Source organism: Mobula birostris, chromosome 18 (genome assembly GCF_030028105.1).
Source record: "Mobula birostris isolate sMobBir1 chromosome 18, sMobBir1.hap1, whole genome shotgun sequence".
Classification (NCBI taxonomy): Eukaryota; Metazoa; Chordata; class Chondrichthyes; order Myliobatiformes; family Myliobatidae; genus Mobula; species Mobula birostris.
Window position 1 is genome coordinate 66,997,063 of NC_092387.1, and position 26,556 is coordinate 67,023,618.

A 26,556-nucleotide genomic window follows, 5' to 3' on the forward strand; every position below is an offset into this window, starting at 1 on the left:
TCTATTCTGAGGCTGTGTCTTCTGCTCTTAGACTCCCACGCCATAGGAGACATCCTCTCCATGTCCACTCACCTAACTGGCTGCCTTCCACACTCCAGCTCGTCTCTGATTCTGGTTGGGACTTACGGGTTGGGGGGGGGGGTGCATGGGATTGGCTCTTTTTCCATGTCTTCCATTTGTAGGTAGAATGGCAATATTGTGCTGGTTCACTGCACAGAACACAAAGTGGTTTCAAACGGAGGAAAACACGAGTCTTTTACAGAGATGTAATGCGGTTGCCGTTGGAGACCAGGAGTACAGAGCACTCACAATGAAGACACTTGTAGGCTGTTAAGGATGGTTACCGGATGCTACCAGAATGTAGGGTATATCACCACATCACTGCAAATTAATATCCAAACCCATCAGACAAATAAATAGATAAAATAAATAAGATGTTTAGATCAGGTCAGCAGACAGTCATTTTCCCCGGGTGGGAATGGCTCAAGGAGGTATCATTTTAAGGTAACACAAACAAAATGCTGGAGGAACTCAGCAGGTCAGGCTGACGTTTGATGAATAAACAGTTGACGTTTGATTGGAGGAGTGTGTACGCGGGTTTTCAGAGCTAAGTTTTTTTTTACACACAGAGTTGTGGTTGCATGCAACGTATTTCCCAGGATGATGGTGAAGGCAGATATATTTTAGAAGCTGTCAGATAGACACTGGGATAAAAGAAAAATGGAGGGCTATGTAGGAGGGAAGGATTAGATGATATTGGAGTAGTTTAGAAGTTCAGCACAAGGTTATGGGCTGAAGGACCTGTACCTTGCTGTAATGCTGTATGTTCTATGTTCTAATTAGGACGGCAAATGTATCTTGGACTTTATTAAAGGAGGAGATACAAGAGGCTGCAGATGCTGGAATCTGGAGCAACAAACAATTTGCAGAGAGGGTCAGTTGTTATTTTGGCTTGAGACCCTTCATTCAAAGTTCAAAGTACATTTATTATCAAAGTACGTTTGCAGTATACAACCCTGAGATTTGTCTCCCCCACAGACAGCCATAAAATAAAGAACTGTGGAGCCAAACCGTTCGAAGAAAACCATCAAACCTCTCGCCCCCGTGCAAAAAAAATTACACAAATAACAACAAAAAATACAAGTGAAAACACAGAGTATAAAACATGGCATATTTCAGCTCCGTGTTCATTATCTACTTGCCACCCGGATTCAAAAATTGCCCAATTAGTAGTAACAAAAAACAGAGCAACCAGAACTGGAACTAGAAATGGAACATGTCATACAAACTGAATTAGAGTCCAAATCTACAATCCGTGTCAATTAAACTTTTCATTTGCTCCTGATAAAGGGTTATGTTATGGTTATTGGATTTATTATGTCTACAAGTAAATGAATCTCAGGGTTGTATATATGTATTTTGATAATAAATTCTGAACTTTTGAAGGTCTTGATTTGAAACATTGACTGTCCACAGATGCTGTCTTATCTGCTGTGTTCCTCTGCTACCTAGTTTATTACAGAAGGGTTTGATCTCAAGAATAAAAGCCGTCTTATTTCAATGACATTGGCCCAGGTGTAAACACACTTGGAATATCTCTTGAATGTATAAAAGAATACATCTAGTCTTGCTGCCAACAGGAGGATATTCTTGCAATGATATGTTTCACTAGGTACATTTAATGTCAGGATATACATTCTGAAATTATTTTTCTTCGCAGACATTCCTGAAAACAGAATCAGAATCCGAATAAGATTTATTATCTCCGGCATGTATCGTGAAATTTGTTAACATAGCAGCAGCAGCAGTTCAATGCAAAACATAATATAGAAGGAAAAAAAGTAATAATAATAAATCAACCAATCAATCAATTACAGTAACACACATCAAAGTTGCTGGTGAACGCAGCAGGCCAGAATTACAATTACAGTATATGTATATTGAATAGATTAAAAATCGAGCAAAAAACAGGAATAATATATATTAAAAAAGTGAGGTAGTGTTCAAGGGTTCAATGTTTATTTAGGAATCAGGTGGCAGAGGGGAAGAAGCTGTTCCTGAATTGCTGAGTGAGAAAATGAGAAATGAGACCCATCATTCAAAGATTGAAGTACATTTATTATCAAAGTACATTTGCGGTATACAACCCTGAGATTCGTCTCCCCCACAGACAGCCACGAAATAAAGAACTATGGAGCCAACCCGTTCAAAGAAAACCATCAAACCTACAAAGGTACTTTGTAGGCTTGTACCCAAGATGGAGCCGACTAAATTTACGACCCTCTGCAGCTTCTTTCAGTCTTTTACAGTAGCTCCCCCATACCAGACAGTGATGCAGCCTGTCAGAATGCTCTCCATGGTACATCTATAGAGGTTTCTGAGTGTATTCGTTGACATACCAAATCTTTTCAAACTCCTCATGAAGTATAGTCACTGTCTTGCCTTCTTTATAACTGTATCAATGTGTTGGGACCAGGTTAGGTCCTCAGAGACCTTGACACCCAGGAACTTGAAACTGCTCACTCTCTCCACTTCTGATCCTTCTATGAGGATTGATAGGTGCTCCTTCATCTTACCCTTCCTTAGTCCACAATCATTTCTTTCATCTTACTGATGTTGAGTGCCAGGTTGTTGCTGCGGCACCACTCCACTAGTTGGCATATCTCACTCCTGCACGCCCTCTCATCATCATTTGAGATTCTACCAACAATGGTTGTATCATCAGTAAATTTATAGATAGTGTTTGAGCTATGCCTAGCCATACAGTCATGGGTATAGAGAGAGTAGAGCATTGGGCTAAGCACACACCCCTGAGGTGCACCAGTGTTGATCGTTAGTGAGGAGATGTTATCACTATTCCACACAGATTGTGTTCTTCCGGTTAGGAAGTTGAGGATCCAATTGCAGATGGAGGTGCAGAGGCCCAGGTTCTGCAACTTCTCAATCAGGATTGTGGGAATGCTGGTATTAAATGCTGAGCTGAAGTGGACGAACAGCATCCTGACGTTGGTGTTTGTGTTGTCCAGGTGGTCTAAAGCCGTGGGAAGAGCCATTGAGATTGCGTCTGCCTTTGAACAGAGAAGTGCCCTAAAGAATGAATGGCAGTTAGAACCCCAAAGCCTCCCCACAACACCTCGCCCACGCCCAAGCAACAGCAAGGCAATGACCCACCGCCACCAGTGAAAAAGCATCAGCACCCTCCACCGAGCACTCAAGCATGCAGCAAAACATCAATAAAGACACAGGTTTTCAGTACCCCAAAAACTACTTGTTCACCCGGTAATTTGACATACCATAGGCTCGCTCTCTCTCCCTATTAAGGGAAAAAGATATTTCACAGTGAGAGGGGAGACATAACAAACAACTCGCTGATTTACGATGTTAAAGTCTGTTGCATCGCTTTTTCCAAGCTCTGCCCCCAGAGAGTTGGCACCTAAAAGGCGCAGCTCTCTGGGCACACCATCCCCGGCCGCTAAGCCACTGCTCCCAATGTTCCAAGTTCTCCCACGATGCTTCAGGCAGGGGCACCCGCCTAGAATCAGCAGCTCTCCAGAGCAATGAAAGCCCGGAAACTGAAGGTGTGCTCGTCTTCCAGGCCGCATCCTTAGGATATCGAAAAGCGACTGATCGTGAGGCCCTGAGAGCGGGTCCCATTCCCACCAAGAACCGAAGTCAGAGTGTAACTCCAGGTCAGAGTCTTCAACAGAACCCCCCCCCCCCCCAAACCCTGAAAAGGAAAAATAGTGATATCAAAGATAGAAATAGAACTATGTTCCTGGGGGTGGAGTGTTTGACCTCGGAGGAGATACTATATAGACAGGTTATGTACTCTCAAGTTGAGAAGAATGAGATTATTTAAAATTCTTATGAACAGTAACAGGGTAGACTTTAAACCCTGACTGGGGTGTCTCAAAATCAGGAGTCAGCTAATTAGACTGGAATAGAAAGCAATTTATTGACCCAGGGGACAATGAATATTTGGAATTCTCGACTAAAAGGCATTGGGGAGGCTGCATTGCTGAGAATATTCAACATGGAGATGAAGAGATTTACAAATATTTGGCATGTCAATGGGTTACGTGCCTATCTAAGAGCATTTACCATATTCGCCTCCACCACCAGCCCTGGCAGAGACTTCTAGGCACCCCAGAGCTTGCTCTGCATGTCTCCTTTGAACTTGCAGATCTCATTGAGTCGGGTCACCTGGACATCAAGCTCCTGTATTTTCTGCAAGTGGTTGTACTTTGCAAGGACAAACCAACGTAGGATGTACACGGTGAGCACTGAAGTGTGGTAGAACAGAGGGACTAGGGAAAATAGAACCAAAATTCCTTGAGAGTGGTGTCAAAAGTGCATAGTGTCATAAAGAAAGCTTTTGGCACATTGGCCTCCATAAATCTAAGTATTGAATGCAGGAGTTGAGATGTTATATTGAAGCTGCCTAGGACGTTGATGAGGCCTTATTCGGAGTATTGTGTGTATTTGGAGTACTGAACCAATAGGCTGGTCCTGGACTTATTTCATAATTTACTGGCATAATTTACATATTACTATTTAACTATTTATGGTTCTATTACTATTTATTATTTATGGAGCAACTGTAACGAAAACCAATTTCCCCCAGGATCAATAACGTATGACTATGACTTTGACTATTTCTGATCACCTACCTGCAGGAAAGATATCAATAACATTGAAAGAGTGCAGAGAAAGTTTACAAGGATGTTGCTGGGACTTGAGGACCTGAGTTAGGAGAATAAGGGGAGATTTGAAAGAGGTATGCAAAATGATGAGGGGTGCAGATAAGGTAAATGCAAGCAGACATTTTCCACTGAGGTTGGGTGAGATTAGAACTAGAGGTCATAGGTTAAGGGTGAAAGGCAAAATATTTAAGGGCAACATAGGGGGAACTTCTTCACTCAGAGGGAGGTGTGAGTGTGTGGACCGAGCTACCAGTGGAAGTGGTGGATACGGGTTCGATTTCAACATTTAGGAGAAATTTGGATAGAAACATGGATGGGAGGGGTGTGGATGGTGATGGTCTGGGTGCAGGTTGATGGGACTAGGCAGATTAATAGTACAGCAGCGATTTGATGGGCTGAAGGGCCTATTTTGGTGCTGCAATGTGTTATGACTCTGACTCAAAGTTAGAAATGAGGAAATGGAATGGCCAGGGTGGAAGGGCTTTAGCTTTTTATATTTAAGTCTATTAATGCCTCTAGTAAAACTGAAGATGAATTAATTAGACCATAAGACCATAAAGGTATAGGAGCAGAATTGGGCCATTGGACCCATCGAGCCTGCTCCGCCATTTCATCATGGCTGATGCATTTCCCTCTCACCCCAGTCTCCTGCCTTCTCCCCGTGTCCCTTCATTGATGCACTAATCAAAGTTTATCAACCTCTGCCTTAAGTATACTGGCAACACACAGAAAAGTTGCTGGTGAACGCAGCAGGCCAGGCAGCATCTCTAGGAAGAGGTGCAGTCAGGACTCACCCAATGTACCCAATGACTTGCCCTCCACAGGTGCCTGTGGCAATGAATTCCACAGATTCACCACCCTCTGGCTGACGAAATTCCACCTCATCTCCGTTCTAAATGGACGTCCCTCTATTCTGAGGCTGTGTCCTCTGGTCTTAGACTTCCCCGCCATGGGAAACATCATGTCCACTCTATCAAGGCCCTTCAACATTTGATAGCTGTCAAACAGATTCCCCTCCCCCCATTCTTCTGAATTCCAGTGAGTAGAGACATAGAACAATCGAACACTCCTCGTGTGATAAGCCTTTCAATCCCAGAATCATTCTTGTGAACCTCCTTTGAACCCTCTCCAATATCGGCACATCCTTTCGTAGCTATGGGGCCCAAAACTGCTCGTAATACTCCGTGAGGCCTCACCTGTGCCTCAACATTACATCTCTTGCTTTTATATTCTCTCAAATTGAATGCTAACATTGCATTTGCTTTCATCGCCACCGACTCAACCTGCAAATTAATTTTTTTGATTAATTATGAACTTGCAAGTTTGATTCGTGCTTTTCTTCAAAAGGCTAATCATGGGATGGCCATCGTTGTAAATGGCCGATGGTTGAATATGTGTGCAGTTTGAATGTCTAAAAGAGACTGCATTTATAATGACATCAGACCAGGAAATGAGGGAGAAATGGCTGAATTTGTATGTCAGTCCGGAAAAATGGAAAGTGGCATCTCGGAAGTATTATAAAACGGCGTGGACCAGAGTGACCAAACATCTGTAAAATTCACCTCTGTTAATCAGAATCAGGTTTACTATCACTGACATATGTCATGAAATTTGTTGTTTTGTGGCAGTTACAGTGCAATACATAAATTATGCTATAAATTAGGGGTGGCACGGTAGTGTAGTAGTTACACATCATTTTACATGTAGGCAAACCAGGTTCAATTCCTGCGCTGCCTGTAAGGAGTTTGTACGTTCTCCCTGTGACTGCGTGGGTTTCCTCTGGGTGCTCCAGTTTTCTCCCACAGTCCAAAGTCGTACCGGTTAGTAGGTTAATTGGTCGTTGCAAATGTTCCTGTGACTAGGCTAGGATTAAATTGGGGGATTGCTGGGTGATGCACCTGAAGTATCAGAAAGGCCCATTCTGCACTGTAGCTCAATAAAGTAAAAAATAAATTATATATATAAAATGCAAAAAAAAAGGCTGGAGGAACTCAGCAGGTCAGGTAGCATCCATGGACAGAAATAAAACATTTCAAGCTGAGATCTTTTTTTTTCCAGGTCCTAATGAAGGGTTTTTGGCCCAAAGTAAACTCTTTATGCCTCTGCTTAGATGCTGCCTGACGTGCTGAGTTCCTCCAGCATTTTGTGAGAGTTACTCTGGATTAATATTAACAGTATCTACAGAATTTCTTGAGTTTGCAGAAATCACGTGGTAGTGTTCATGGGTTCATTGTCTGTTCAGAGAGATCTGTTTGACAAATTACAAGTTTGTCTCTCTGGCAACCGGCTCTAACCATGTATTCACAGGTGATAAGCACAACTCAAAAAATATCGTCCAAATGGATTAGATTTACTGAGAACAGTTAGATTGCTGCAAGTGGAGGCTTGTGCCTCTGAGCTGCTGCAGATGGATAGACTCTTCTGATGAGTCACCAGCGCTGCTTGAAGTGTGGTGACATGATCAAGCTATTGAACTTGTAATGTGGAACAGAACTAGCTGATTGTACGTTACACTCACAATGACACTTACTGGATGAACTCTCCAAGCTGGATTCCACTCAAACAAGGTTCTTGACAGCAGGAATTTCAGGAGATTGGTTTGCAATTTCCCAAATGAGGGTGCTTATTTGCACCACTGCCTGCCTGCTTAGCATAACACCTTACACTGAGAGAATGGGGGGGGGGGAATTATCAACGTTGGGTTGAAGGGTTTTGACCTGAAACATCAATGCCTAGCCCCTTAGTAGATGCTGCTCAACACATGGAGTTCCTCCACTAAGCTGTTGTTCTCAAACTCTGTCTTGTTGGGACTGCATGAGGAGGACTGTGAATTTCTTGCAATATCTCTTCTTCAAGGGCCCTCCACTTTGGCAGCTGCTGTGAGGAGCATGTTCCCAGGGAATGGAAGCCTGGCTGTGTCGCTTCCCCTCCTGTGAAGGCAAAACACTTGCTGGGTCTGATTCATTGGGCATTCGGTGCCCTCTGGCTGTACAAATGGTGGCACTGTGGTAGTGTAGCAGTTAGTGCAGCACCATTGCAGCTCGGGGTGTTGGAGGTTGGAGTTCAATTCCACCGCTGTCTATGTCCTTCCCACAAGCGCTTGGGTTACCTCTGGGTGCTCTGGTTTACTCCCAAAGACCAACGATGTACCAGTTAGTAGGTTAATTGGCCATTGCAAATTGTCCCATGATTATGCTCGAGGTAAATAGGTTAAATAGTTGGGAGGTGCAGCTTGTTGGGTCAGAAGAGCCTGTTCCACGCTGTATCTGTAAATAAAATATAAAATCAAACAGGATCTTTCAGCTAAAAGTCTTCAGCTCCCAACCTCCTGATGGTAAGCGTATTTAGGTACTGAGCGGCAACAGCAAGGTGATTATGCTCCTAGGATGGTGTCCAAGTGCAGGACAGCTGACGACTCCCAGATGTAGACAGGGTAGTCCACACACTGCATTGTTAATGCAAAGACCAAGCCAAACTGCACCACAGCAGCTGGTATTCAACTAATTAAATTAAATTAAAATGTTGAATCAATAGCTGGCATTATAATGATGATTGTTAATCTATTAAATTGTCATCTGGTCCACTAGTCCTTGAGGGTGAGAACCTGCCAACTTTACCCTCCTATTTGAGACACCGGGCCAATTGATGTGGTTGGTGCTGAGTTCAGGGTCAGTTAGGGGTGGATGTTCCCTGTCCTGTCAGTAGATAAGTCTCAGAAGGTATAATCCACAAGCATGAGATTGCAGTTGCTGGAATCCAGAGCAACAAACACACAATGCTGGAAGAACTCAATGGGTCAGGCAGCGTCTGTGAAGGGAAACACGAGGAAATCTGCAGATGCTGGAATTTCAAGCAACACACATCAAAGTTGCTGGTGAACGCAGCAGGCCAGGCAGCATCTCTAGGAAGAGGTACAGTCGACGTTTCGGGCCGAGACCCTTCGTCAGGACTAACTGAAAGAAGAGCCTTTTTTTAAAGCAGGGGACAGATACCAGAATGGGTTTGGAACATAGATTGTTCCACAAAGCCAACAAAAAGGCAGGCATAGCTAGGACCCATACGAGTGCCCACGGCTACACCTTTAGTTTGGAGGAAGTGGGAGGAGCCAAAGGAGAAATTATTAAGAGTAGACAATAGACAATAGGTGCAGGAGTAGGCCATTCAGCCCTTCAGCCAGCACCATCATTCACTGTGATCATGGCTGATCATCCACAATCAGTATCCAGTTCCTGCCTTATCCCCATAACCTTTGATTCCACTATCTTTAAGAGCTCTATCCATCTCTTTTTTGGAAGCATCCAGAGACTTGGGCTCCACAGCCTTCTGGGGCAGAGCATTCCATATATCCACCACTCTCTGGGTGAAAAAGTTTTTCCTCAACTCCGTTCTAAATGGCCCACCCCTAATTCTTAAACTGTGGCCTCTGGCTCTGGACTCACCCATCAGCGGGAACATGCTTCCTGCCTACAGCATGTCCAATCCCTTCATAATCTTAGATGTTTCAATAAGATCCCCTCTCAGCCTTCTAAATTCCAGAGTATACAAGCCCAGTCGCTCCAATCTTTCGACATATGACAGTCCGGCCATCCCAGGAATTAACCTTGTGAACCTACGCTGCACTCCCTCAATAGCAAGAATGTCCTTCCTCAAATTTGGAGACCAGAACTGCACACAGTACTCCAGGTGTGGTCTCACCAGGGCCCTGTACAGCTGCAGAAGGACCTCTTTGCTCTTATACTCAATTCCGCTAGACTAGTAAGGACTAATTCCGCTAGACGGAGCAGAGTGGTCCGTCAGGACTTCTTTCAGTTAGTCCTGATGAAGGGTCTCGGCCCGAAACGTCGACTGTACCTCTTCTTAGAGATGCTGCCTGGCCTGCTGCGTTCACCAGCAACTTTGATGTGTGTTATCTGTGAAGGGAAATGGACAGTCAATATTTTGGGTCAAGACCCTTCATCTGGATTGGAAAGCAAGAGAGGAGATAATCAGTATGACAAGGCGGAGGGAAGGGGGTGAAGTAAAATTGGCAGGTGATCAGTGCATCCAGAGAGAATCTGTGCTTTTAGAGATGTTGATTGGGAGAGTATTATTTGACTGAACACCAGAGATAACTCTGAACTACTCTTCCACAGAGCAACACACACAAAATGCAGGAGGAACTCAGCAGGCTGGGCAGCATCTTTGGAATCAAGTAAACAGTCGACGTTTTGGGACGAAACCCTTCTTCAGGACTGGAAAGGAAGGGGAGAAGTTAGAGTAAGAAGATGGGGGTGGGGGAGGAAGAAGTACAAAGTGGCGGGTGATAGGTGAAACTGGGAGGGGGAGGGGGTGAAGTAAAGAGCTGGGAAGTTGATATGTGAAAGCGAGAAGGGGCAATCTGACAGGAGAGGACAGAAGACTGAGGAAGGAGCACGAGAGGGAGGTGATGGACAGATAAGGAGATAGGTGAGAGAGGGAAACAGGAATGGGGAATGGTGAAGGAGAAGAGGGGGGCATTACTGGACGTTCCACAGAGCACCTTGGATCTTTTTCAGCAGGAACTTCCCTTCCACCTCTAGATGGGACATCGGTAGGAGGATCAGGAATGAGTCCCAGTAAAGGATCGTGGCCCCAACGTTGACTGGTTTTTTTGATATTGCCTGACTTTCTGAGTTCCTCCAGCATTTTGTGTGTGTTGCAGAATCTCTTGTGTGTAGGCAGATTATTTACATGACTGGGGGGCTGCTTCCTTCTCCCAAAACATGCCACACATCATTAGATTCAAACAATTGCATTCCTTCTCAGAAATAATTTTGAATGTGATATGTTAGATGTCATATCCAATATAGATATAAGGGGAAGACATTCCCTATTGTTACTGACTCCCCCTATGTTGGACAGAAACTCATAGATCCAAGCTCGATCAGGTATGATAGCACAGTGTTTTATTTACTCGACCACCATTCAATGATTGGAGCATGGCCAAAAGTTGCAAGATGAAGTCACGTCATTGTTGTTCACAAATATAAGCTCAAGGCTTAGGTACATTTGTACATACATTTGCAATGAACGGCTAGTATCAGTGATCACTTACCAACTTGAGCCCATCACCCCTACTGGAGCATAGCAACTTACCAGAGTCCTCTCACCTGCACCAGTCTTTCAGGTTGTCTCAGGTGCAGCCCGTCTTCCATATCTTCTAAACGAAGATCCTTCCTCTCCCAGGGATGAGGTCTTTGGAGCTTCTGCTGGTGTTCCTGTAGCTCTGGGTTTTACAGGATGGGATTGCTAACCCCATGCCCGACCCCCCTCCTTCCGCTGCGGGCTTTGGACTGACCATGTCGAAGTCAGTATTAGTGATGGTGTTATCTGATTTGATAGGACATTGATAGGATGCCGAGCTGGGTTCGGAAGTGGCTGATGGAGTTCAATCCAGAAAAGTGTGAACTGATTCATTTTGGCAGATTGAACTTGAAGGCAGGGTGCAGGGTTTTAACAGTGAAGAGGGTCATGGTGTTCATGTCACAGATCCCTCAAAGTTGCTGCGTAAATTGATAGGGTGGTTAAGAAGGCGTATGGTATATAATTTGCGGGCATCAAGGAGCCACTATTAATATGCGGGAGACTCCCGGAACTTCCGGGAGAGGTGGGATGTCTGTGTTCATGTTTCAGGTTGAAACCCTGCTTCAGAACTCCACAGATGCTGCTTGACCTATTGAGTTCTTCTAACGGTGGAGTTGTTGCTTGGAGGGACACGGATCATGTGGGAGGAGCTTCAAGTTCCTGGGTGTCAACATCTCTGAGGATCTGTCCCGGGCCCAACATATTGATGCAGTCACAAAGAAGGCATTTCAGCAGCTATATTTCATTAGGAGCTTGAGGAGGTTTGGTTTGTCACCAAACGCTCGCAATTTCTACGGATGTACCGTGGAGAGCATTCTGACTGGCTGCATCATCGTCTGATGCAGAGGCGCCAGCTCACAGGGTCAGAAAAAGCTGCGGAGAATTGTAAACTCAGCCAGCTCCTTCATGGCCACTGGCTTCCCCAGCATTGAGGACACCTTTGAAAGGCCATGCTCAAAAAGGCAGCATCCATCATTAAATACCACCCCCCCGCCCCCGCCACCATCCAGGAAATATCCTCCTTCTCATTGCGACCATCAGGGAGGGGGTACAGGAATCTGAAGACACACCCTCTACATTTTAGGAACAGCTTCTTCCCCTCTGCCATCAGATTTCTGAACGGTCCACAAACTCATGAACACTACCTCACTATGTTGGTCTGTTTTAGCACTCTTGATTTATTATTTTATGTATTCTTGTTGTAACTTTTATATTTATTGTTCTGTACTGCTGCCACAAAACAACAAGTTTCGCACCATACGGTCTGTCAGTGATAATTAATTTGATTCTGATTCTGAGGGCAATTAGTTTAATTCAGCGTTGTGGTCAGCACAAACATTGTGGTCTGAAGGGCCTCTTCCTGTGCTGTGGTGTTCCATGTTCCATCACCAGCAGAGGATCTGATTGAAGTAGCTTTCTTCCCCCCGCAACCTTGCCCTTACGACCTCTGAACAGACCGAGCCCAAACCCAGCCCCCATAAACCACTATTCCAAAGAACAAAAACTGAATCTGCTTTTAAAGAGCTGCTTTCATAGGGTGACACTGCAGTAGCAGTTTGCATAACGCTTTACGGTACCAGCGACACGGGTTCAATTCCTGCCACTGTCTGTAAGGAGTTTGCACGTTCCCCTCGTCACCGTGCGGATCTCCTCTGTGTGCGCTGAATTTTCCCACATTCCAGGGACGTATGCTTTAGCATTATTGCTTTGTAGCCATACTATTTTGGCACTGGAGCCTGATTGCACCCAGCCCAATCCTTGTTGATTTGATTTAATGCAGACGACACATTTTATTGTGTGTTTCGATGTACATTTGACAGATAAAGCTAATCTTTAATCTGTTGATCAATGGATTAATTTATCAATGGCTTGTCCTTGGGTTAGTGGGTGAATTGGTCACATGGGTGTAGTTGGTGGCGTGGGCTCACTGGGCCGGAAAAGCCTGTTACTATGCTGTATCTCTAAATATAAGTAATTGAAGTAGAATGAGAAATCAAGCTAATTTCTTTCTTCACTAACCAGACTTGGCAATGCTGGTTGTTGCTCCTGCATTCAGGTTGTTGCTGGAGTTCAGTGCCTTGGAGCGCAATGCTAAAAATACATCGCCCGCGAGCACAAATCCATCATTTTCTGACCCTTGGCAACCTCCCCGAGTGAATATGTTTCAGAGAGAAGCAAGGAAATGATTGTTTTCACCCTCTCTGGTGGCTGATTTGCTGTATTGATCTTGTTCCTCTCCCCCCGCCCCCTCCCCAACCTTCTCTTGAACTGGTTTTCGTTTCTTCTGAGGTGCTCCCTTACACAGCAAGCATTTATTTTATTGTCAGTGAGTTGGAGCCGGTTTTGGGTGTGTCGAAATCAGAATCATGTTTGCTATTATTGTCCCACGTGATGTGACGATCAATTTGACATGACATTCACTGATGCTTTGCGGTAAAATAAAAGACCTACTGTAAATTTCAAAATAAATAATGTAAAGAAATAAATAACGAGTTGGTGTTTATGGGGCATTCACAAATCTGATACTTTTTGCTGATTTGCTGTTGTTGTTTTGTTTACTTAATTGTTTGTGTTGTTCTACCGAGCGTGGAGGGCATTCCGCGTTGGTGACGGAATGTGTGGCGACACTTGCGGACTGCCCCCAGCACTTGTGTTGGTTGTTAACACAAGTGACGCATTTGATTGTATGTTTCAATGTACTTAGTTACTTATTGCCCATTATGCCACCGGTGTTTTGGGTGGCAGTGAAGGTCCTCCATCTCTGTCTGACCTTGGTTGCACACAGATTCTGAAGGATTCTTCATTGCTGTTTCCATAACAAAATTTTTGTTTGACCAGTCAGGGTTGCTGGCCCTGAGCTGAACCCCTGAACATAGAGGACTGGTGGCCCACTCTCAGTCTGGCCGCTACCCTTTGACCTGTTTGGCATGGATGGCCCTAACAAGAGTCAAAGCACATAGCTCTGACTCCGGCCAACATAGTTCTCTGGGTCAATGAGGCATGCAAGGCTCCAAATCCTACGATAGGTTTGTGGCCCTCTTGGAGGGTGTTTCAATGTCCATGTTATAAATAAACTTGAAGCTTGTATATTGATGGCAGAGGGGAAGAAATGTTGAGTGTGGGTCTTCAAGCTCCTGTACCTTCTCTCTGATGGTAGTAACTAGAAGAGGGCATGTCCTGGATGATCAGGTTCTTTTGTGATCACAAATGTCACTGCTCATCTCTGACCTTTCCTTATTGGCTATGCAGCTCGTTTAGGAAACCAGTAACAGCATTTTGGCATTGACAAGATGGACGCTGACCAGGATTCCCAATTTAACTTCTCCAGTTTACCTTGGAATCCCCAAGAACTAAAGGTTAATTTTGAGCACAGTGCAGTGAACAGTCATAAGGGGAAAATCAAAAATTCACAATGAAGAAATTGTATTTTAAGTACTGTTAAAAGAGGAGAAAAATACGCTCTGTCTCCCAGGACAAGGGGGATCTCCCAGTGGCCACCCATTTTAATTCTAGTTCCCATTCTGATATATCCATCCCTTCTTCTTCTGTGGCTGTCCATCGATTTCAATATTGACTGAGGCCTGGGCAAGGTTGTATGGAAGACCAGCAGTTGCCCATGCTGCAAGTCTTCCCTCTCCACGCCACCGATGTTGTCCAAGGGAAGGGCACCAGGGCCGATACAGCTTGGCACCAGTGTTGTTGCAGAGCAATGTGTGGTTAAGTACCTTGCTCAAGGACACAACACGCTGCCTCAGCTGAAGCTCGAACTAGCGACCTTCAGATCACTAGACTGATGCCTTAACCACTAGAATATATCCATCCATGGCCTCCTCCACTGTCATGATGAAGCCACACTTAGTTTGGAGGAGCAACACCTTGTATTCTGTTTGGGCACCCTCCGAACTGATGGCATGAACATCGACTTCTCAAACTTCTGGTAATGCCCCCCACCCTTCCCCCTTTCCCATCCCCTCTTCCCTCTCTCACCTGATCTTCTTGCCCACCCAACACCTCCCCCTGATGCTCCTCCCCCTGTTTCTTTCTTCCATGGCCTTCTGTCTCTTTCACCAATCAACTTCCCATCCCTCCCCCCTCTAGGTTTCACCTATTGCCTGGTGTTTCCCTCTCCCCTCCTTCCACGTGTACTTGCTCCCATGTACATGTCAGTGTACATGGGAGCAAGATAAAGCCATCAGCATTTTATGTCTGTTCTGTCTTTCAGTAAAATTTGTGATCTAAATCCATCTTTCCCTTAATATATCTACATTCAAAGTAAATTCATTATCAGTGTACGTCTGTGTTGCCATATACTACCTTGACATTTATTTTCTTGTGGACATTCAGAGTAGAACCAAAAAAATACAATAAAGTCAATGAAAAGCTACACACAAACAAAGACTGGAAAACAATCAAATATGCAAAAGAAGACAAACTCTGCCAATACAAGAAATAAAGAGAGAAATAAACAGATACATATGTTCATTAGACAGATAGCAATGCAATTCCTGAATGGACATTGAACTCAAGAACACTACCTCACTACTTTTCCTTCTCCTTTTGCACTACTTATTAAGTAGATATCCACAGATCATAATTTACAGTTTATATGTGCATTGTACTGCTGCCGCAAAACCACAAACTTCACGACACATGCAAGTGATATTAAACCTGATTCTGATTGTGATCTTGTGTGTGTTTGCTGTGTGTGACGGTTGGTAGTGTGTCTCTGCACCTTGACCCCGCAGGAGCACTGTCTCATTTGGCTCTATTTATGAGTATTCATGTATGGTTAAATAACAATTAAACTTGAATTGAACATAACTTGTGGAGTAACAGCTCGGATCACAGAAAAGCACAGTGCAGGAACAGGCCATTCAGCCGACACTGTCTGCGCTGACCACTTAAGCCGCACATCTGCCTACCTGTGATCTGTATCGCTCTATTTCCTGCCTGTTTGTCTAAGTGTCTCTTAAATGTTGCTATCATATCTGTTTCTACCACTTCCCCTGCAAGAGCGTTGCAAGCATCTACCACTCCCTGTGTAAAACAAGCCTTCCTATACTGTATAAATCTCCTTCAAACTCTCCTCCTTCTCACCGTGTAGTTACACCCTTTTGTGAATGACAGATGAAGGATCCTTCACATATTACATCCTGAAGGGCAGGAACTGGGTTTAAAAAACCGTGTAGCTGTAAACAGAAGAAAGAAAAATTGATGTTGCGCTGAGTGTGAGAACAACTGAGAGGATCATAGGGGCCTCCCTCCCATCCATCAGGGGCATTGCGTACACAGCATTATCAAGGATCCCACCCATCCTTCCAGTATCCTCTTTGACTTTCTACCATCAGGTAGGGGCTATGATGCATAAAGACAAGAGTGGTCAGGGTGGGGAACAGCTTCCTTCCCCAGGCCTTTAGGCTTCTGAACTCCCTGCTGTATCGCATTCAAAGTGGCACTGGATAATTTATATTACACCCTACGATATTTAAATTATGCACTTAACTTTCTTTATCTATGTGTAATTTGTAGATTTAATTCTTACTTTCAGTTACTGTGTGTGTGTTATGTGTACTACTGAGCTCTACACCCTGGTTTTATTTGACAGTATACAGTACATGTATATAGCTAAATGACAATAAACTTGACTTAATAGAATGACAGGGCTCACACGCGGATGAACACAGATTCACAGTAAAGATTCCAAAGACATACTGGTTACTAGATTAATTGGTCACGAGCGTGTAGTTGGGCGGCGAAGGCTCATTGACCTGGGAGAACCTGTTCCTGTGCTGTATTGCTAAATAAAAATAACTAAAGTAAAATAAGAAATTAAGCGAATTTCTTTCTTCACTAAGCAGGTTTGCCAATGTTGGTTGTTCCTCCTGCATTCAGGTTGTTGCTGAATTGTGCCCCGGGTTTAATACCAGCCGCTGTCTGTAAGGAGTTTGTACATCCTCTCTGGGCGCTACGGTTTCCTCCCTATCTCAAGGATGTACGGATTAGTAGATTAATTGGTCACGTGGGTATAATTGTGCAGTGCAAGTTTGTTGGACTGGTTACAGTGCTGCATGCCTAATAAAAATAAGATGATTCTGAGGAATGTTGTCTGGACTGGAGGGCTTCAGTTATAAGGAGAGATTGGATAGGATGGGACTGCTTTCCTCAGAGCTAAGGAGGCTGAAAGATGATTTATAGAGGCAGATAAACTCCTGAGATGAGATGGATTGTCAGTCTTTTTCCCGGGGATAGGGGAGTCTATAACCAGAGGGCACGTTGCAAAGTGAGAGGGGAAAGATTTAAATTGACTTGAGGGTCAACTTTTTCACACCAGAGGTGGAGAGATTGTGGAATTCCTTGTCATTGGCGAGTCTTGGGGTCAATAGCAAAGATGGGTCCAATGGTTGATCAGAAGTCCAGAAGCCTGTGGAAACCTGGGTAGGTGAGTCTCTGCAAGTCCAGTAGGGAAGACAAATCCCAATGTCTGCAAATCCATCAGTCTGCTGGAGGCCGAATATTACCTGTCCTGGGTTGGGGGACTCTGTATCTAGATGGGTAGGAGAGAGGAACGAGGGATGTTGTGTTCCATGTTGTTCTACCGAGCATGGTGGGCAGTGTATGTGGGTGGGAGGTAGGAATGAGGCTTGTTGTGTTAACCTCACTTCAGTGGTTGGGAAGGTGTTGGAGTCCATTATTAAAGATGAGGTGTTGGGGTACTTGGAGGCACATGATAAAATAGGCCAAAGTCAGCATTGTTTCCTGAGTGGGAAATCTTGCCTGACAAATCTATTGGAATTCTTTAAGAAAATAACAAGCAGAATAGACAAAGGAGAGTCAGTGGATGTTGTTTACTTGGATTTCAGAAGGCCTTTGACAAGGTGCCACACATGAGGCTGCTTAACAAGACAAGAGCCCATGGTATTGCATGAAAGGTATACCATGGATAAAAGATTGGATGAGTGACAGAGGTAAAGAGTTGGGATAAATGGGACCTTTCCTAGTTGGCTGCCGATGACTAATAGTGTTCCGCAGGGGTCAGAGTTGCATCCAATACTCTTCACGTTATATGTTAATGATTTGGATTGGATAGGTTGGAGAATGGGTAAATAAGTTGCAGGTGGAATGCAGTGTAGGTTATACACTTCGGCAGAAGGAATAAAGATGTAGACTAATTTCTAAATGGGGAACAAATTCTGAAATTGAAACTGCAAGGATTCTTGGGATTCCTGATGCAAGATTGCCTAAAGGCTGAGTCAGTGGTAAGGAAGGCAAATGCAATGTTAGCATTCATTTACAGAGGACTGGAATATAGAAGCAAGGATGTGATGCCGATGCTTTGTAAGGCGTTGGTCAGACCTCACTTGGAGTATTGTGAGCGGTTTTAGTCCCTATATCTAAGGAACAATGTGCTAGTGTTGGAAAGGGTCAAGAGTGATCCTGGGCATGAAACAGTTACTATAGTCAACCTAATTAGGGATAGAGTGAGTGCAGAGAGGTTGTTTTCAGTAGTAGGAGAGTCTAGGATCAGAGGGCACAGCCTCAGAGTAAAAGGAATCAGGCAGAGATGAGTGTGAATTTCTTTAACCAGATGGTGGCGAATCTGTGGAGTTCATTGCTACAGGTGGCTGTAAAGGTGTATATTTGGAACAGGCATTGATAGGTTGTTAATTAGTAAGGGCATCAAGGGTTACAGGGAAAAGGCAGGATATTGGGTTTTGAGAGTTAAAATAAATCAGCCGTGATGGAATGGTGGAGCAGACTTGATGGGCCAAATGGCCTAATTCAGTCTATGGATATCCTACATTGTGTATTTACACATTTTACTAACAATAAAAAAAGATAGGTTCAGGGATGATGAACAGACTTTCATGCTGACAGGAGATGCATTCTGAAGAGGGAACTGTGGCTTCCAAATCTTTGTCACCCAAAGGGTGGTTGGTATATGGAATGAGCTGCCAGAGGAAATGTTTGAGGCAGGTACAATAAAAAAGATTTAAAATGTAATTGGATAGGATAGGAAAGATTTAGCGGGCTATGGGTCAAATGTGGGCAAATGGAATCTCCATCTGGGACATGCCATCAGGCTCCTGAACCAGCATGGCCAGCTTCACTCACCTCAGCACTGAACTGATTTCACAACCTTCAGACTCACTTTCAAGGACTCTACAACTCATATTCTCAGTATTTTTTATTCGTTACTATTATCATTTGCTTTCTTTTGTATTTGTACAGTTTGTCTTGTTTTGCACATTGGTGTCTTGTCAATCTTTGTGTGTGTGTGTGTGTGTGTGTGTGTATGTAGTTTTTCATTGATTCTATTGTGTTTCATTGTTCCTTCCATGAATGTCAGGGAGAACAGTATATGGTGACATAGTATGTACTTTGATAAATTTGCTTTGAACTTTGAACTATTCTTGTTTACTGCCGTTGGGGAGGGGTGCAGAAGCCTGAAGACCCACACTCAGCTTTTTAAACACTTTTCCCCTCCACTAGCAGACTTCTGAAATGTCCATGGACCCAATAACACTACCTCAGTAATTTTTTGCCCTAGGTATTTATTTTTCAAGTTCATAGTAACTTTGCACTGTACTACTGTGGCAAAGCAACAGTGATAATAAATCTGATTCTGAGTCTGAATCTCGGTTAGCATGAGCCTGTTGGGCTGAAGGGCCTTTTTCTGTACCTTATGACTCGATGGCACCTTGTTAGACCGAGCTCTGAAAACAGAATCAAGTGCATTTAGTGGGCATCTGTTGCGGGAGGATGGGATTAGGGGCAGTTCTGATGCCCCAGAGAGGCAATTATTGAAGCACCACAGAGAGAGGGGCAGTTATTGAAGGCTCAGATTGGGAGGGGAAGTTATTGAAGCCCCAGATTGGGAGGGGAGGGTATTGAAAGCCCAGATGAGGAGGGGCAGTTTTTGAAGCCCCAGATGGAGAGGGGCAATTATTAAAGCTCAGAGAGGGAGGAGCAGATTTTGAAGCTTCGGATGGGAAGGGGCAATTATCGAAGCCTCAGACGGAGAGGGAGGGGTAGTTATTTTAAGCCCCAGGGAGAGAGGCAGTTATCGAAGCCTCACGTGGAGAGGGGTGGTTGCTAAAAACCCTAGAGGCGCAACTTATTCTTTGAGCTTTCGAAGTCATTTTGGTCTGGTCTCCAAACCGCGGGCATCTGCGATCGGGTTTGCGAAGAGACCCCACGAAGGGTTAAAACTCTGCTGGGGCGGGCAGACGGAGGGAGGGAGGGGTTTTCAATCATTAACAGGAAGTTCTGCACAGACCAGTAATGCTCGTGTGGCTCTCCGGGCTGTGCTGTTAACGAGCATTTGAGATCGTGTGGGGAATTGGGGAATTGGTGACTTGGCTGAACCGGGGTGCCTATCTTCGCTGTGTTATTTTTTTTCATGATTGCAGCTCGGAGAAGTTTGGGGGGTCGAATCGTTTCTTCATTGACTCTGGTTTCTTCCTCTCTCCCTGCGGCCGTCAGTTTCGGTAAGTGACCACTCGAAACACCTTGTTCTCACCCACACTAATCCGACTCATTTCCAAAGCTGCCGAGATCAAATGTACGGTGGCAGAATGGTTAGCGTGAAAAAAAAAGTGACAGGCAGAGGGGAGGTTTCAAAGCATTTCTATTCAGATTTGAAACGGGGGAGGAGCTTTGCATTTAGAAAGGATTTTCTGTTTCGCTCCCAGGCACCGGTTACATTGAGAACTGCTCCCGTCCCGGTCGCGCAGAAGGTGGTTTGCAGTGTCCAGCCGCGTTGCTGAGAGAGAGAGAGAGGAGGATATTTTTTAAATTGTCTTGCTCCCGAGCAGCTCGGAGTGGGAGCGGCTGCAGCCGCCGTTTCTGACAGCAGGGGATAGATTTGCGTTGATGTAGCGCCGCGGACGCCGGCGTTAAGAAGCGGGGCAGTGAGATGACGAGGAGGACATGGTGCTTCTGCATGCGGGAGGCTGCCCCTCACTCTGGGTGGGGGCGAGCTGGTCTGGAGACGCTTGAACCGGTTGCTGGAGCTGTGTGTAGTGCGAGGCTCTGCGGAAAACGGCAGAGGTTGATAGATTCTGGACTGGTCAGGGCATGAAGGGATACAGGGGAAAGGCAGGAGATTGGGGCTGAGAGGAAAATGGATCAGTCATGATGAAATGGAGTACTAGCTCGATGGGCCAAATGGCCCAATTCTGCTCCTATAGCTTATGGTCTACAGTTCCTGAATGAAGCGAAGAAGACCAACCTGACTCGTGGCAAGCCGCTGTCCGCAGGTCTGTCAGTTTGGTTCGCCAGCACAGTGGTCCGTAACCTGACTGAGGATCCCAGATAATTCAGCAAACCAGTTTGTTTTTGGTGCCGCTGCGTTTTAGATGCGTGTGCACTTGACATTGTCCAGGCCTCCTTACAGAAGGAAGGGTGGATGTGCTTTCTGTAGTGGTACAATCCGTCTCTGGGTGAATAACCACTATATTGGATTTCAGTGTTTTTAAAATAGTCAGTTGGGCATAGAGCATCGCTGCACAGTACAGGCTCTTCAGCCCACGATGTTGTATTTGCCCCTACTGGGACATAGGCTGCCGACAGCAACTCTCCACAGTCCTCTATCCTAGACCAGTCTTTCAAGTTGACTCCAGGTATAGCCCATCTTCTGCCCAAAGATTCCTCCTCTCCCAGGGATGAGGTCTTTGGCATTTCTGGAGCTCTGGGTTTTTAGAAACATAGAAAACCTACAGCACAATACAGGCCCTTCAGCCCACAGTGCTGTGCGGAACATGTACTTTAGAAATTACCTTGGGTTACCCATAGCCCTCTATTTTTCTAAGCTCCATGTATCTATCCCGGAGTCTCTTAGAAGACCCCATTGTATCGGCCTCCACCACCGTTGCCGGTAGCCCATCCCACACACTCACCACTCTGTGTTTAAAAAAAAACACTTGCCCCTGGCATCTCCTCTGTACCTACTCCCAAGCACATTAAAACTGTGTCCTCTGGTGCTAGCCATTTCAGCCCTGGGAAAAAGCCTCTGACTATCCACACGATCAATGCCTCTCATCATCTTATACACCTCTATCAGGTCACCTTTCATCCTCTGTTGCTCCAAGAAGAAAAGGCCGAGTTCACTCAACCTATTCTCATAAGGCATGCTCCCCAATCTAGGCAACATCCTTCTAAATCTCCTCTGCACCCTTTCTCTCGTTTCCACATCTTTCCTGCAGTGAGGTAACCAGAACTGAGCACAGTACTCCAAGTGGGGTCTGACCAGGGCCCTATATAGCTGCAACATTACCTCTCAGCTCTTGAACTCAGTCAGTTTTTACCAGATGGGTTATTAGCGCCATGCCCAGTGCTGCTCCTTTTGCAACAAGGCTTTGGACCATCCACGGTGGAGTTTCATGATGCTCTGCCTACCCTTTAACCTACTTGAAGATCAATCTAACCCTTCCCCTCGGCATATCCCTCCATTATTCTATCATCCATCTACGAGTTTCTTAAATGCCAGTAATGTATCTGCCTCTATCACCACACCTGGCAGGGGTACAGGCACTCACCACTCTGTGTAACTCTGACATTTTTCCCATACTTTCCTGCAGTTACCCCCTCGTATTAGCCATTTCTGCCCAGGGAGAGTCTCTGGCTCTCCACTCGATCTGTGCCTACAGATCAGGGTTTCCCAACCTTTTTTTTTCACCATGGACCAATACCATCAAGCAAGGGGTCTGTAGTTCCCTGGTTGAGAACCCATGCTATATATACTCTATTCGAGGGAGCGGTCTGTAGGAGCTAACGGCCAGACAGCACACTCCAATCAGCATTTACTTTTGATTCCATTGGAATACTCCAGGTGAGAAAGGTTGCAATTAGGTAAGCGTGAGAATTCAGAGGATTGTGCAAGGGCAAATGCTTCTTCTTAAGCCCCATCGCCCCTACTGAGGCATCGGCAGCTCACCAGAGTGCTTTGTCTGGGATAGTCCTGGATGATAGAAGTTTGATCAATTCTTTGGCTTTCACTACAAAACTTCATATGTCTTCTCAGCAAAGTTCCCCCCTCTCTGAAGAATGGGATCTTTGAAGGTTCTGGAGTTCCTGTAGCTGTGTTTTTACAAGATGGGGTTGCTAGCCCCATGCCCAACACTCCATCTCTCACAGCCGAGCTTGGGACCGTCCATGGCAAGGTTATGCAAGGGAAATGATTCACTGAACAGGCGAACTTGCTCTGAAAATTATTGCGTTAGTTTATAAATTACCTTGCAATGTGCTTAGCACTGCTGACAGTTTTAGGCAAGCATGCCTTGGTTTTATATCAGTCAGAAAAGTTTTGCATGAGGTTGTATTGTTGGCATGCTCATTTATTTTTGACACTGATGTTTAGGATTGATAGAGCTGCAGAGGACTACCAGGGTCTCTACGCTGGAAATGTGCTTGTGAGGTTGATGAATGTCCCAGGTTTAAATGCAGAAAGCCTGCCGCAGTGTGCTGATAATGGAGTGGACAGATTGTACACGACTGGAACTTGTGGTTCTGCTTTAGAGTCATAGTCAGGCCCTTCAGCCCACCTACTCCAAGCTGAAGTATTAATCTGCCTCGTCTAACCAGCCTGCACTGGGACCATCGCCCTCCATACCCACCGCTCCCCCCCCCCCCAATCAACATACCTATCCAAATTCTCTTAACTGTTCAAATCGAACCTATATCCACCACTTCTGGCAGCTCGTTCCACACTCTCACCACCCTCTAAGTGAAGAAGTTCCCTTTCAGTTCCGTCTTGTTTAAGTTCCCTCTCAAATATTTTGCCTTTCATCCTTAACATATGACTTGTAGTTCTCATCTTGGCCAACCTCAGTGGAAAAAGCCTGTTTGCATTTACCCCATCATTATATCTCTCCTAATTTTGTATACCTCCATCAAATCTCCCCTCATTCTCAGACACTCCGGGGAATAATGTCACAAGCTTTCCATAAAACACCCTCTGGCATCATCCCTCTAAATTTTCTCTGTATTCCTTCAATCCTATTGATATTGTTTCTGTAAGTAGGTGTCCAGGACTGCACAAGGACTCCAGATGCGGCCACTCCTTTCTAAGAGCTACACTCGGGCATCTGTTGGGTGGTGGTTCCCTCAGTATAAAGAGGACCCAGCACGGTAGTGTAGTTGGTTAACACCATACCAGCCACCTCAATTTAATTCCTGCTGCTGCCTCAAAGGAGTTTGTATTCTCCCCTTAATTGCATGGGTTTCCTCCGAGTGTTCTGATTTCCTCCTACAGTCCAAAGACATGCTGGTGGTATTTGTCCTGTGGGTAGGCTAGGGTTAAATCGGGGGTTGCTGAGTGGTGTGGCTCGAAGGTCCGGAAGGGCCTGTTCCGACTGTATCTCAGCAAAATAAAATAAAATAGAGAAATAAAAAATCTCCCTGATTAAAATACTTCTGCAATGTGTTCCTTGATTGGGACTTGTGCAAGATTCTTGGAGAAGAAGTGGCAGTTTGTTACAGTGTACAAGAATGCTACAGGAATAGACCATTCGGCCCCTCAAGTTTGTCCTGTCATTCAGTATGATCGGTTATCTGCCCCAGGCCCCAACTCCACTCCTGTGTTCCTTCCCCACAGCTTGAAACTGAAAGTCAAAGTAAATTTTATTATCAAAGTACATGTAGGTCACTGTATACAACCCTGAGATTCATTTTTCTGCAGGCATTCTCAGCAAATCTATAGGTAGTAACTAAACAGAATCAATGAAAGACCAACCAGAGTACAGAAGACAACAAACTGTGCAAATGCAAATATAAATACATAACAATAAATAATGAGAACATGAGATAGTCTTTAAAGTGAGATCTTTGGTTGTGGGAGCATCTCAATGATGTGGCAATAGAGTATAGTTATTCCTTTTTATTCAAGAGCCTGTTGGTTGGGTTAGTAATCGTTCTTGAACTTGGTGCGAGTCCTGAGGCTCCTGTACCTTCTACCTGATGGCAGCAGTGAGAAAAGAGCCTGGTCTGGATGGTGGGGATCTCTGGATGTTGTTTTCCTGCGACACCGTTTCGTGTAGATGTGCTGAATAGTTGGAGGGGCTTTATCCGCGATGTATTGGGCCAAATTCACTCCCTTTTGTAGGATTTTCCATTCAAAGGCGTTGGTACTTCCATACCAGGCTGTGATGGAGCCAGTCAATATACACATCACTACACATTTATAGAAGTATGCCAAAGCTTTAGATGTCATGCCAGATCTCCGCCGACTCCTTAGGATTCTGCGGAAGGAGGTGCTGCCATGCTTTCGTTGCAATAGCACTTGCGTGCTGACGCTGAGCTTTTAAAATTTTATCTTCTACTTCTTTAAATACGCTTGATTTGCCCTCTGTGATCACCTGGGGTAGAAAGTTCCAGAAATCCGCCGTCCTCTACTGGAAGTTCCTGTGCGCCTTGGTTTTAAAAGACTACCCCTGGCATGGAAACACCAAATGCCCAGGAATGGAAAAGTGTTCAGAAAGTGGTGGGCACAGCCCAGTCCGTCACAAGTAAAGCCCTCCCCACCACTGCCATAAGAAAGCAGCATCCGTCAGGACCCACCGGCATCCATGGTCTCCTCTTACTACTGCCATCGGGCAGGATGTGCGCGAGTCTTGGGCCCTACACCACCAGTTTCTGGAACAGTTATTACCAACAAGCTCCTCAGCTGGTGTGGATAACTTCACTTGCTACAAATCTGAACTGACTCCACAACCTACAGACTCGCTTTCAAAGACACTGTAACTCATGTTCTCCACATGATTTATTTATACTTGCACCGTTTGTCTTTTGCACATTGGTTGTTTGTCAGTCCTTGTTTATGTATAGTTTTTCATAAATTCTACTGTATTTTGTTCTTGTAAACACAGTGAGAAATGCCTGGGTTAGGTATTACTGCCTATCCATGCTGACTATACTGTTCTCATTATCTGCTGGTTTAATTGCAATTTCCTTACTTTGTTCTTTAAGGGCTGCTTGCTCTGTTTCCCGATTAAATTCGGTTTATCTTTTTTCTGCTGCTCCTATTACTTAGTTTCTCTCTCAAATTACAATTCTCACCTCTGTCTGTAAGAAGTTTGTACGTGTATCCCATGACCGTGTAAGTTTCTTCCAGGTGCTCCAGTTTCCTCCCACGGTTGAACGATGTACCGGTTGGTAGGTTAATTGGTCATTGTAAATTGTCCCGTGAATAGGCTCGGTTTAAATCAGGGGTTGCTGGGTGGCGTAGTTCGAAGGGCCTATTCAGCACTGTACCTAAATAAATAAAATTTTAAAATAAAAATGGAATGTGAGATCTTTCTTTCCTCTGGTGTCCAATCCAAGAGAAGAGTTAAGGGAGTCTTTGTGAGGAGTGACCTCAAGAATTAATACAAAAGTGAGACCCCTGTTCAGGACCCTTTCCTGAGTTTCAGTGGGGATGGATGAATGGGAGAGGTTCACGATGGCTTCTCTCAGTTGTAGCCTCTCTTGGCTTTGTCTCCACTCTAGTTTAAAGACTGCATCTACACTTTAACCATGGTTAAGACTGTGTTGTCTGTCCAGTGAATGTGGTCCGGACTTAGTTGTCCAAAATCAGAATGAGTTGCAGAAATCTGTGGCTCAGTCCATTAAATCTCTTGTACTTGGTAGAGGGGAGATAGCTAACCTAATTCAATTTGGAGGTTTGTGTAGTTTGACTTCAAGTGGAGGCTCTGGACAGTTTCTCCTCATACCCATCCAGCACAGTTATAACAATATTGTGCCATTAATATTTTAA

At 44.8% G+C, this 26,556-nt stretch overlaps 1 protein-coding gene across 1 annotated transcript in view; it reads left to right on the forward strand.

The window, feature by feature from the left end:
• LOC140212191 (bifunctional heparan sulfate N-deacetylase/N-sulfotransferase 2-like) overlaps positions 1-26,556 on the forward strand; it is a 566,492-nt gene that overhangs the window by 330,109 nt on the left and 209,827 nt on the right. Inside the window, exon 5 of the mRNA XM_072282865.1 lies at positions 20,216-20,293. The gene's annotated coding sequence lies outside the window, so the exon portion shown is untranslated. The remainder of the gene's footprint in view (positions 1-20,215; positions 20,294-26,556) is intronic.